The following is a 12316-nucleotide window of genomic DNA, read 5'->3' as shown; positions in this document are numbered from 1 at the left end:
ACCCCGAGACCAGCAGCAGAGAGGCAGGCAGCAGAGCTTCCTTTCGGTAAACCTCGCCAGCAAGGCACACACAGGGCATGCAATTTGGTCATCACTGCTTTTAAACAACATAAGAGCAGAATCCACCCGCCATTAACCCGTCCTGCTCACCCTCTGGGCTTCCCAACAGCTCAGTCACCAGCCTTCATCTCTCACTCCCACGCACCCCCTTTTGCATGCTCCCCGAAGTTGCTTTCCAAAAGAAACAGAGAGTTAAAAAAAAATGCAAAACTCACTACAATCAAGTCGAACCTGAATCGTGTCTCCCTGCCCGTCTCTGTCCCCAGAGAAAACGGTCCATGTTTCGGACATGACCTTGCCTAAGACCCTCCCTCAAACACTCTAGGAAAATGCCAGCCGGACGAAGGGGAAGCTGCCTTCGGCCTGGAGTGGGGTGTTTACCTGAGCAGGTGCGGTTCTGCAGAGCAGAACCTACACGTGGCCCCAACCCACCTGCGGAGGCCCCGTGTCACAGTCTGACTGCTCCCCCCCACTCCGGCACTGTCGCAGGCAGGGGTGGGATTGGCTGCGATAACCGATTTTGCCTCCTTATTGCCCGCTTTGTTCCCCATGTTCCTGGAGAGTTAGAAAGAAGCCCACCAGAGCAAGGGACCCTAGTGGGTCCTTAGCTGAGTTTATAAGACCTGTGAAACCCTTTCAAGTATAAGCAGTATTTATGCTTATGAGATTTTTTTTATTAAGAGGATTCTCACAGAGGGTACGTGAACTCAGAAGGGAAAGAAGTAGAGACCCACCCCCCTGCCACCACCGTAGGCTCAGCAGTGCCTCATCCCCAGGTGGCACAGAACACAGGGCTGGGCTCCAACTGCCCCTCTTGCAAGTGGCCCTGACCAGCTGCCTCCCCCCTTGGGAGCTGCCCCAGCCTCGTCCTCGCCTTGCCTGGAAGCCGGTCACTGGGAGCGCGGGGTCTGGGAGCTGTGCCATGCCCCGGGGCCAGTCCGTCAGGTCTGCCCGCAGACCGGGCAGAGGACGGCACAGCGAGCCCACCAGCGGGGAGCAGGAGGAAGCCAGCATGCCTCTTGGAAAACCTCGCAGATCCTCTAAGCCACCTAGTGTCCGGAGCTGAGCTCTGGCCGCTGGTCTGTCCCTCCGCTTCCCAGAGAGGACAATGCAGGGGAGCCCAGGAACCCAAGGCCGGGGGGGGCGGGCAGAGGCTGAGCCTGCTGGGGAGACAGAGCTCAGGAGGAACACCCCAAGGCAGGGCTGACGCAGGGCACATGTTCCTGTCACCTCTGCTCCTTGCCCCAGCAAGTCACCCTCTCCTGGAGATCAGCAGTCAACAGTGTCACCTCAGACAACCGGCTGGTCCGGGCTCCTCTGGGCACCCCCAGCCCAGCCTCCTGGCCTCTTGCAGAGTCTCCCAAACCCTGGGCCTGCCACTCCCCCGGGGCCACTTGGGCCCCAACCTCCCACCCCCTTCCTCTGCTCTCTCTTTCCTCTGTGTCCTCAAGACTCCTCTCACCTTGAGAAGTGTTAGGATTACCCAGCATTTACACTCAATGCTCTTCTTTATTCCTTAAGACTTATTAAGAATGATAATGAGTTCTGGAGGAGCCGCACGTCTCCCTCCCTCTCTCCTTCTCTCTCTCCCCCACCCCCCTCTTTTGCTCTCTTTCTCTACGTGTCTTTTCCACCAAAGACACACAGGACAAACTCAGACCAAAAGGGAGCAGAAATTCCAACAGTATGGAACAAGGGCCCTTGAGGATTTATAGTCAACAAATCCCTCTGTCTTTTTCCCTCTCCTTAGTTGTTCTCAATTATTCAGATTAAAAAAAACTCTCCCTCTTTTCCATGCCCACCACCCAGGCCACCCCTCACTCTGCCGGACTTTGAGCAGGGGGAGCGGGAAAGGCCCTGCGCAACCTCGTTAACATGCGGCTCTTAAACGGTTGATTAATTTTTGCAGAATTTATGACAGGCTTCAGCTCTGCCCCCACCCCAACACTGAGGCCTCAGAACCACGGTAACTTAACTTGGTGAACTTAAGGGGGGGCAGACATGGGGGGCTCTCCCCAGTAGCCTCCTATAGCTGGAACCACACGGGCAGCCTGGTGACAGACAGAAGACACACAGATGCCAAAGGCCAGACAGGAGACAGACCTGCTCGCATGCATCAGTGTTGCACTCGCAGAGGAGATGACCGGGCAGTGAGAAGCCATGGCTCACTTTTGGGACTTTTTAATTTCAAAATAAGGAAGCCAGCAGAAAGTGGGCAGAGCGAAAACTAACTCTCAGAGCTGGCAAGGAAGGATGGCCAAGTTCACAACCACCAAGCCACACCACGCATCCCGGCACAAGGACCGGCCTTATCGGTCTGCCCTTCAGAGAAGGGGAAGAACAGATCCTAATGAAATTACGGTTTTTAAAATGTCTATAAATTAAATCTCTCTCTCTCTCTCTCTCTCTGTGATTCTCCGCCTGAGCTCCCTCCTCTACAAGGCTTGTTTGCCTCTCTTCAGTTCCCTCTGCTCATGTCTGTTTTTCTGATATAGACATCAAGAGGTTACGGGCTCAATTACAACTCCGCTAAAGTCTCAGCATCAGACTTGCCTGGCCTTCTCTTCTCCTCTTCAGAAACCAGATACCACATGAATCTCTCTTCTGCTTTATATTTTTATTTTTAACGCCAAAAAGCCGAAAGATTCATTCAGTTGATGCACAGCCTTTTTTTAACTTACTTCGCGTGGGGGGAGTATCCCTTTGAATTGTGTCAGAGTATAAATACGATATAAATGCTTTTCTCTTTATCTCATTCCCCTTTCTTAAGGACACACACACCACCTTGGCTATACATGAAATTTCAGAGGGGGGAGTGCAGAGTACAAATTGCTTAATTAACATCTTGTCTGTCGAGGGGGGTAAAGAAGCTGCTGGAGAATATCAGCTGGACATCTAGTATATTTCTAAAGTTAAAGGGCTTCATAATAAAGCTTCCTATTAGCAAAAGGTCCATTTGTAAAAGGTGAAACATAAATGGTGATTTTTTTTTAAAGGAAAACATTCCTTCTACCTTCCCCAATACTGTCACTAGATACAGAAGAGAAGATATGTTGTCTATATCATTTCATATCCTCAAAAGCCATCCCCCCCACACACATACTAGAAAAAGTTTAAAAAAATCCAAATCATAGCTCTTGATTCCTAAAAGCAGAAACCAGCTTTAAGTTGCAGGTCTAAGGGGAAAAAAAAACAAAAACAAAACCCCACTACGATTCTGGAAATATTAACCAGAGGGCATTCCAAAAGGTAATTTTCCAGGAAAAAGCACTTGAGACAAAGGCTGGAGAAAGCTGAAGTTCAAGGTGAATCAAAAAGAAAAACTTTGTCTTTCCAATTAACTAGACTGGGAAAAAGAAGGGGTGTGGGGGACGCATTACTACCAACTCATTAATTCCTTCCTGTAAACAATTTAATTAAATTCTGCTAAACACAGGAGAAATCCTCATTTCAGAGTGCTTCCCCCACCTCAAAAGCAAATTCCTCCAGGTTACTCCCCCCAATGCCAACACTTCCCGGGCTATACAACCTTCAAATGGATTCCAACCCAGGCATGGACTGCACAGCTCACGGCTGTAAGAATGACAGCCTCATATGTCTGAAAGCTGACACTTCAGCTTTTAAAAGAAATAGGGGAAAATAAGCTGTTGACTTCTTGGTTAAAGTATTTTCTTGTTCTAACTCATGTTCTTATGTCACTGAGCTAAAAAAGAGAGAGAGAGAGAGAGAAAGAGAGAGAGAGAAGAGAGAAGAGAGAGAGAGAGAGAGAGAGAGAGATGACTTTCCTTGAATGATCTGTTTAACCTAAGCCAGGGGAAAAAAAGAAAGTCATTAATTACTTATGTGAGCTATTGCTTCAGAAAGACAATAAACCTGCCCGGTCGCCATGGATATGACATATTTGCTCTGAAAACAACACAATAATTAGCAAAGGGGAAAGATACAAGGAGAATATGCAAACTCCTGAGTTTAAAGCTACAGTGCTCTTTTCTACCCTTAAGCCTCTGTTCTGTTTGCAATCCAAATCAAACAAATTTTTAAAATACAGCAAAGGGGGAAATAACAGAAATGGCTCCTCTCTCCTCTGGGCTGAGAAGCAACACGCATTCCACCCCCTTCCAAAATAAAATAATATAAAAGAGAACCAGGATGGCAGAAGGAAAAAAAAAGTCAACAATTGCCTCTGTTTTGTTTCCTATAGCAGGGGTGGAGTCTGAGGTTTGTTTTTTCTTTCTCTCATTTCTTTTCTTTCTTTCTTTCTTCCTTGCTTTTTTTTCTTTTTTTAAAGTGTACTCTTATTTAGCATTGGACCTTCTGGCCAGATATAAATTTATTTATGAAAGCCAAATGCCCTGTGTGTGGCTCACCCCTCTCCAAAGTGAATGAAAATGGGCAGGGGTGGAGGTGGGGGGCTTGAGTTGGAAAAGAAAACCAGTATACTCAGAAAGCATCAGCTCCAGGGTGCGACACCCACTCCCCTCGCCTCCGAGAAAATGGAACCCATGCCTTACTTTAATATTAAAAAGGCATTAAATGGTTTTACCTACAACTTAGTCCCAAAGGATCATTAGGAAATGCAATCGCTTTGCATCATATCTGTCAGGGTGATAAACATCGGCATTCAGAGTAGGTTTGCAATTTTTCAGAGTGTCACAAACCAAGATAATTTTTTTCTGCCTGACTTTCTTAATTCACTGCACCGCACCCCCCAAAGTCACAAGTCCACAGAAGACTGCCTGAGAAGGGGAGAAAAAGAAGAAAAAGTTGATATGTTCTCACGCACCAGACAGAGGGTATTGATAATCTCCTAAAAAGTAGGGAAATTGGGACTTTAAAATATTTGGTTGAGTATTTTGTAAAAATTAAAGCACTCCATTACGTTTGAGTAAAAACTCTTCCCCTCTTCCCAGAGGCCAATTTTCCAAAAACAGATGGTCAGGATCTAAAAGAGAAGCAAATATACCTCAACCCCCACTGGCAGAGAAATCTAACTTTGAACTTCTTTTTAAATTAAAAAAGGGGGGGCAAGATAAACTATTAATAAGTATGAAAAATTAGCTGAGCTACAAGTTTTATTTTTCTTATTCAAAAAATTCTTTAAACACAAGGGGAGCAGATATAAAGGAGAGGTTCATATTTGACTGAGTTCCTATTTTTTTAACAATAGTTGGTTTTTTTTTTTAGATTGGACTCTTTGATCTTGAAAGAATTTTGCTCTTATATGATGGGGGAGAAAGGGGTGGTGATGAAATGATCTGTTTTAAATGATGATGCAACCTAGGGATCAAAGCCTTCGCTTTCTTCTAGCCATAATAAGCTGTACTTGCCACAAAGCGTGAGTATCCGGACTCCTCTCCTTCGTAAGAAGGAAATAAAACGCACCGAGACTCAGAGAAAGACGCGAAGTCTCCGCAAGGTGCAAAGTCTAAAAAACAAAACGAGACCCCCCCACAAAAAAAGGAGGGAGGCACTGCCCCTTTAAACGTTTTAGTGCATATGGAGTTTGATTTCTGAAAGAGATCAGTTTAACATCTCCATAGAAACCAGCAACAGATTATCATCAACAGAATAAATAACTAGTCTAATAAATTAAACAGAAGGCATAAGATCGCTGGAAACCTGATTACTGAAGTTCAACAATATTCCCCATAAACTCTCGTTAACCGCCTCTAAGGTGGCTAACGAGATGGGGGTGGGGGGGCCTATCTCTCCAACTCGCGGGGTTTTGGGGAGATGGTGGCCGCTGCCTGGAGGGGAGAAGTTCCCCACGGTGCCCTGCAGAGGGTCTGAGAGCCCGAGGAAGGGCAGACCATAAAGCTAAGTTTGGGAAGTAGGAAAGCTGCAGGGCGTCGGGGAAGATAGCGCGAGTAGCCGGAGATGGCGCGGAAAGCGCCGCCCGCCCGGGACGCACCACCTCGCTGCCACCAGGGCGCAAACCCTGAGCTTTGCGCTCGGGCGCGGATCGGCCCAGCGCCCCCTCTGGGCACGTGGAGCGCAGCCCCGACGCAGCCCCGGGGGACCAACTACCCCCCTCACCACGCCCGGCGCAGCTGCTCCAGCTCAGCCCGGACAGCTCCCTTTAGGACTGCGACGTGCGTCGTGTGTGTGTGTGTGTGTGTATGTGTGTTGGTATTGTGTGTGTGTGTGTGTGTGCGTGCGCGCGCGCGCGATGAAATTATGAGCGGGGGTGAGGCGCGCCAGTTACCAGGCGATCATTTCCAGTCCCTTCGAACGCTCTCACCGTGCCGCCCAAAACCAGCTTGAGAGACCTCCTAGGTTACCAACTTTGCCCTTGGACTTCCCGGGCCTTTCCCCTCGCCGCCCCCATCTCTTTGAGTGTACCGGGTGTTGGCGGAACAACCACACACTCTGAGGGTCGCGCCCCCGGACTCCGCTGAAGCAACGACGCATAACCCCCCAGTCGCCCCTTGAGCCGGCCAGGTTTGGGGGATCTCCAGGCTCGCTGGAGGAATGTTTTCGCTGCTTCCCCTGTGGACAAGTCATACACACCCGCACACGCACTCGCACCCTCCCCAGAGTGACTGGAAGGAGGTCCTCGCCGCACCCTGGGCCGGCTTCCCAAGCTGAGGCTGGGTCGGGAGAAACTTGTGTGTAGGGGGAAGCGGCCCCCTGCTTCCCTCGGCACCCCTTTCCTCCCCCAACTCCGGACCCGGGTCGGGGATGACTTGGAAGAAGAATCTGCACCCACCCCCTAGAGAAAAATCTATTATTATTATTTTAATCTACGCCCCCAAAGTGTCCCTCCCGCCGTGATTGACGGCGCATACACCTGTTCCCCTCGCCGAAGAGCTTCCAACCCCGGGGACGGACGTTCGCCCAAATGCTCCTCAGCGGCCCAGCGCCAGCCCGCCGCCCTCGCCCGTAGCCCCTGCCCACCTCCCCAGAGCACCCCTTGCCCACACCTTGCCACCCCAGCGGCTGCCCCCTCCCACCCTCCAGGCTATTCCCCAGCCGCCGCTCCCGGCAGCACGCTGGCTTCCAGAAAAGAAAGCAAAACCACAGCCGACGGCCATCGCTGCCACATTCTGCCAAATACCACCGGTAAAAAATAAACCGACCGCCGCTCCTCCGGCTCACCAGACGCTGACTCTGACCTTTAACCTCCCGAGGCTCCCTGACTGTCTGTCGAGCCCGATCCCCCCATTCCCGCCGCCTGCGGCCCACTCCCTGCACTCCTCTGCCAACCACCACGCTCCTTTAGCCCTGTCGACCACAAGTGTCGTTGGACCAGCCGCCGTCTCCCGTTTGGTGCCCCCCTGAGCTCCACGAGCCACTCTTCTCTCTGTCCTCCGCCTGGTGCCTATTTCGGCAACGCGCCCCTGGATTCGGGGCTCTTTCCCCCAAATACTAAGCCCCGAGGTCACCGTCAGCCCAACCTCGGGACATAGACCCCGCCAGACCCTCTCCCACCGCGGCTGAGCTCCCTGGGAACGCACCGCTCCACCCGCCCGCGGGGCCGCCGGCCCAGCGTCCCACGTCCCCGGGCGCAACTTCTCTCCCAGCGCACACAACCACCGCGGCAACTCCCCCGAACTTTTCCCTGGACCCAGGCGGGCTCCGGCCGACAGCCGAACGGCACTGAGCCGGTGCCCCGGCTCCCTGCGCCCAGCAGTGCCAGCCCTGCGCCCGGGAAGGCTGGGGTGGGGGGTGGGGGCTAGGGGGAGTGAGGAGAGCCACTTGCCGCGCCCGGAGCAGCGCACTTGAGACAAACTTCCCAGGCACAAATGAAAAAAAGGACGCCGCTCCCCCCCAATCGAAGCAGCCTCTTGCCTTCGTCTTCCCACCCGGAGGCACCCCTTGGCACTCTGCGCCTAAGTGAACACTGCCTACCTCTGCTGGTAGCACCTACACCCTGGTACTGGGGCACAAGAGTCGGCTGGAGGGGTTCCCTATCCACCCTTTCCCCTGGGCAAAGTCTTGCAAAGTCACCCCAGGCGCCCCTCACCCCTGCCTCTTCTCTGCCCTGGAGAGCGCACGAACCCCTGCAGCTGGTGGGGCTAGGGGAAGGAGTGATACTGCATTGGCGAGCACCTGCCCCTGGAGCCCACAGCGGGAGTGCCCCCCACCCTATTTGCAAAGTCCCAGCACCTCGCCCCGCCGCCCCCTCAGTTGAAGTAAGTGACCCCCAGGAGCAGCAGCCCTCCCCTCCCCCGGAGCCGCGCGCCGGGCATTCCCCTGGCCACAGCCCGCGACGCGCCGCCCCGCGCCCGGGTGCCAGCCCTCCGTGCCCCCTGCCTCCCGCACGGCCGGAGTTGGGTGGCAGCCGCCGCGCGCAGGCTGGCTGGCTGGCTGGCTCTCTCGCTTGCTCGCTCGCCCGCTCCCTGCTGCAAGCGGCAGCCCCGGGGGTGGGGGGCTGCACCGGGACAGGGGGCGAGGCGCGGAAGCACCCTGGGAGGCTCGCAGAGCTGAGGGGCGTGGGGGGGCCGCGCCAGAGGGAGCGCCGAGTCTCTTACCTGCACTTGGGGCGGCTTTGGGTGACTTTCCAAGTCCGGGGGAAAAATGTGTGTGTGTTTGGGATGGAGCGCCGCGGGCGCGCATGCGCTGCCCAAAGTTGCCGGATCCCGGATTTTTCGCTCCCAGTCTCTGCTCTCGCCCGCTGTGATTATGGAATTCTCCGCGGCGGAGCAGGCGAGTGGGTGGCATGCAAAACCCGGGACGGATTGCAGGGCCGGGCTCCGCTCCACCCTCGCACCCCCAGACCTTCCCCTCCCGGTTTCTTCCCACCCACCGCCGGGGCCGAGCTCGGCTTGCGAGCGCCCCGAGGCGCGGCCTGCCGAGGAGCATCTGAGCGCACGGCTCCCTTTTGCGGCTGGAAGCTTTCTACACTCCCCAGCTGCGTGGAGCTGAGGCTGGGGAGAAGAGGGAAGAGATGGGAGTGGGTTACTTTTCACCTGTTCTGAACCCCAGAGAGCCAGTCGGCTTGCCACTTTTCCTGAAGAACTAGCTCTTTTCTGCAAGTTAGAATGTTAGGAACGTGATGTTCTCACTGTTCCATAACCGCTTTGCACTTATTCTTCGCAAGGGAGTTTTTCGTTCGGTCCGTTGTGCAAGAAATAAATCCTTAAGTGAGCAAGATGGGCCGTGAAGAATGGAGGGGTGGGAGGACGTGCAGATAAATGAACGTTCAAACAAATGAATAATCTTATTTCAGAGAGAAAAGGTCTGTGAAAAAAATAAAACAAGGCATGAAGAGGGTCTTGGGAGAGCTAATTCCCCCTCTCCAGGTGAAAGAGGAGGGCCTCTTTGAGGGGAGACCTTCATACTCCTCTGGGGAACCCCTCCTTTTCTCCCTTGGCCCTCTCTGCCACCTCCCAGTTGGTTTGAGGTGGCCACACCAGAGCTCAACAGCAGTCGTCCTCAACCCAGTAGCTCTGGTCCTGCCTTCCTTGGGCCAGGTCACCCCCATTCCAGGACTGAGCTCTCACTGTACCTGTTTCCCCATCTGAACAAAGACAGAATGCAAATAATGTCAGATTTGAAAGAAAGGGGGAAGCTCTCCCATGGTGAGATAAGTGACAGACTGACCACAATAGGAAACTAAATAGCTGAACGATTTGTAGAATAAATGAATAAAAATTCTAAGCGTGACCCACAATTTTGAGAGTGTTCAACAGAATGCATAAAACTAGGGCAAAATGCCACAGGCTGGTAAACATTGTTGCAGGCTGGTAGACTTTCGGGCCTAATCTGCAAGGTTTCAGCAAAGCCTCTCAGGACTGGAAATGACAAGAAGCCCCGTATGGTAATTGTCCAAGAGAGAGATCTGCTGGGATGTATTCCATGCCCTGCCTAAACTGGAAGTTAATTGGTAAATGGATAGAGACTGGAAACTCTATGGTCCTCTGGCCCTGAGGTGGCCAGGATTTGCCTTATCCCTTAAAAAGCCTCCAGATTTGAGAGAGAAGGCACGACCATCGCACGCCCCTTAGATGCTGAGTGCTCTCTGCTTGTTTTAAACTGGCCAGGAAGACACTAATTCAAAAACAGAGTTTGTCTCCTTACCACCTGGAATGAGTGTGGATCAGTTCAGGATTTGTCCACACGGGAAGATCAGATTTGGGGATGAGATACACCTCTCGATTTCATTTAGTTTTCTCCCCTCCTTATCCCCATAATTAATAGGAAGCAGCAATACATCAATAATTAACAGTCCCCATGGACTGCTGACCCATTACTCTGCATTGCCACCCCTACCCCCATCAAAGGCACCCTGAGTTCCCAGGAGTTGGCTGCTGGCCTTTAAGACCCTTGTGCCTAGTGACTCAGCAGAAGGCACAGCCCCAAAGATCTCAAGCCCAATCCTGCCATTCTGCAGAGGGAGAAACTGAGGCACAATGAGGGGTGGAGAATCTGAGAAGTGGCAAGGAAGGTCTTCTAACTTTTGAGTCGGGGCTTGTTCCACTCCTGGGCAGTATGAAGAAGTGGTTAATGGCTTGGGCTTTGGGGTCACACAGCAGCCACTCACCAGTGGAGTGACCTTGAGGAAGGCATTTGACCCCTCCGTGCCTCAGTTGCCTCAACAGTAAAATGGGGATAATAATAGTACTTAGTGCCTGGGCTCGTTCAGAGGCTAAAATGAGTTAATGCAGGAAAAGCGCCTGGGCCAAGATAGTGATCGATAAATGCCAGTAATTGTCATTGCTCCTTGGGACATCCAGTGCTCCCTCTGTTTCTCATTGCTTCCTGTCTTCTCTCCCTTCCTTCTCCTCTGTCCTTTTTTTCCCTCCAGCAACAGCCCACATTCATCCATTCATACAGCAGGCATTTGCTGAGCCCCAGTGAGCAGATTCTTACCAGGGCTGGGGAGACAAAAACGAACTCGAACTCGGAGGGCCTGGCCGAGGAGTTTGCTGGCCTCTCCCCTCCCCCTCCTCCTGCCCCGCCAGCCACATCTCACCCACCAAACTTTTATTAAAACATTTATTCTTCCCTCCATTTTTTCTCAGATACTTTGCAATTCTCCCATCCCCCAAAGAGGCTTTGTCTTCTAAAGGAAACTCATCTGGGATGGGGTAAGCGGGAAAGGAGGGAGGGGGACATTGGGATGAGATGAAAGGGAAGGTCCCTCTTCCTTTTCCAACTACCCCCCCCAACTCGGAAAATAAAATCAGATAAGCAAGGGGCTAGGAGAGAGCACCACACCCAGACAGTAGCCTCTGGTCTCTCAAGCCTCTCGAACTTGTTCCCCGCTCCCGCCCCTTCGCAGGGACTGAAATCAGAAGCTCTTTTCCTCATTTGCTTAATTTTAGCATTTCTTGAGCTTTTCCTAAAATAATACAGACTCTTTCCCATGGGCAGCAAGATCTGGCCACTGCCCGCCCCTGGACCTCACCTCCCTCCACCCTCCTCTTAGTCACATGGCCCCGCAACACACTAGCTTCTTGCTGTCCTGAAAAACACCACGCTTGTGCCTACCTCAGGGCCTTTGCACGTGTCCCCTCTGCCTGCAAAGCCCTTTCTGTGGCTGCTTCTTTGGCATCACTCAGGTCTCTGCTCACATGTCACCTCTTCAAGGAGGCTTTCTCGCTAAAGCAGCTCTTCGGCCTTTCTCTATCATTCTACCTGGTGTGCGTGAGTGTCTACAATGGTTCTGTTTATTATGTGTTCCCAGATTTCCTGCCCAGCTGCCCCTTCTACAATAAGAACTCCTTGGAGACAGGGACTCTGTTTTGCGTCCCCTGGCGTCCTTGGCACCTCACACAGTGCCTGGTACATAGCAGGCCCTCATTCTCTGTGAGTTGGGCACTGAATCAAGATAAGCCTATGTGGTCCCTGCCCCGGAGGGACCCAAGCTGTAGGAGAATAACTAGAAAGCTCCTAGGACAAAATTTGAGGGAGGGAGGAGGAGCTGGCCCAACCCAGAAACTGCAAGGTTGGCACGGTGGCTTTGCCGACTTTTTCACGCCCTGGCCTTTGGCCAGGGGTCGACAATGGGGATATATATCACTCTGGTGAACTGTACCCCAACAGAGGAAGCTGCACAGGCAGGAGGGGAAGTGGGGTCAGCTAAGGACTCTATCAAGTTCACCTATCTAGCCCCTTGTCTCCAGGTGGACTGCATGTGATCCAGCGCCTCTCCCATTTCTAAGTCTCCAGGGAGGACACCCCCCCACCCCTGCACCCGCCACCTCACTAGACTGTGAGCTTCCTGAGGGTAAGGTCTGTGCCTTTATGGCAGAAACCGAGGAGCCAAGCATAGTACCTGGCATCCAGGAGGCTCTCGGTGACTGATGGT

At 52.6% G+C, this 12316-nt stretch overlaps 1 protein-coding gene across 1 annotated transcript in view; it reads right to left on the bottom strand.

Moving 5' to 3' along the window:
- Nucleotides 1–8826, bottom strand: part of CASZ1 (castor zinc finger 1) — a 148374-nt gene extending 139548 nt beyond the window's left edge. The window contains exon 1 of the mRNA XM_039842250.1: nucleotides 8535–8826. The gene's annotated coding sequence lies outside the window, so the exon portion shown is untranslated. The remainder of the gene's footprint in view (nucleotides 1–8534) is intronic.
- Nucleotides 8827–12316: the final 3490 nt, after the last annotated feature.

The sequence above is a fragment of the Pteropus medius genome, unplaced genomic scaffold (genome assembly GCF_902729225.1).
Source record: "Pteropus medius unplaced genomic scaffold, Ma_sr-lr_union100, whole genome shotgun sequence".
Taxonomy (NCBI): domain Eukaryota; kingdom Metazoa; phylum Chordata; class Mammalia; order Chiroptera; family Pteropodidae; genus Pteropus; species Pteropus medius.
Note: the sequence above shows the minus strand (reverse complement) of the source record. Positions and strands in the feature narration are given on the sequence as shown.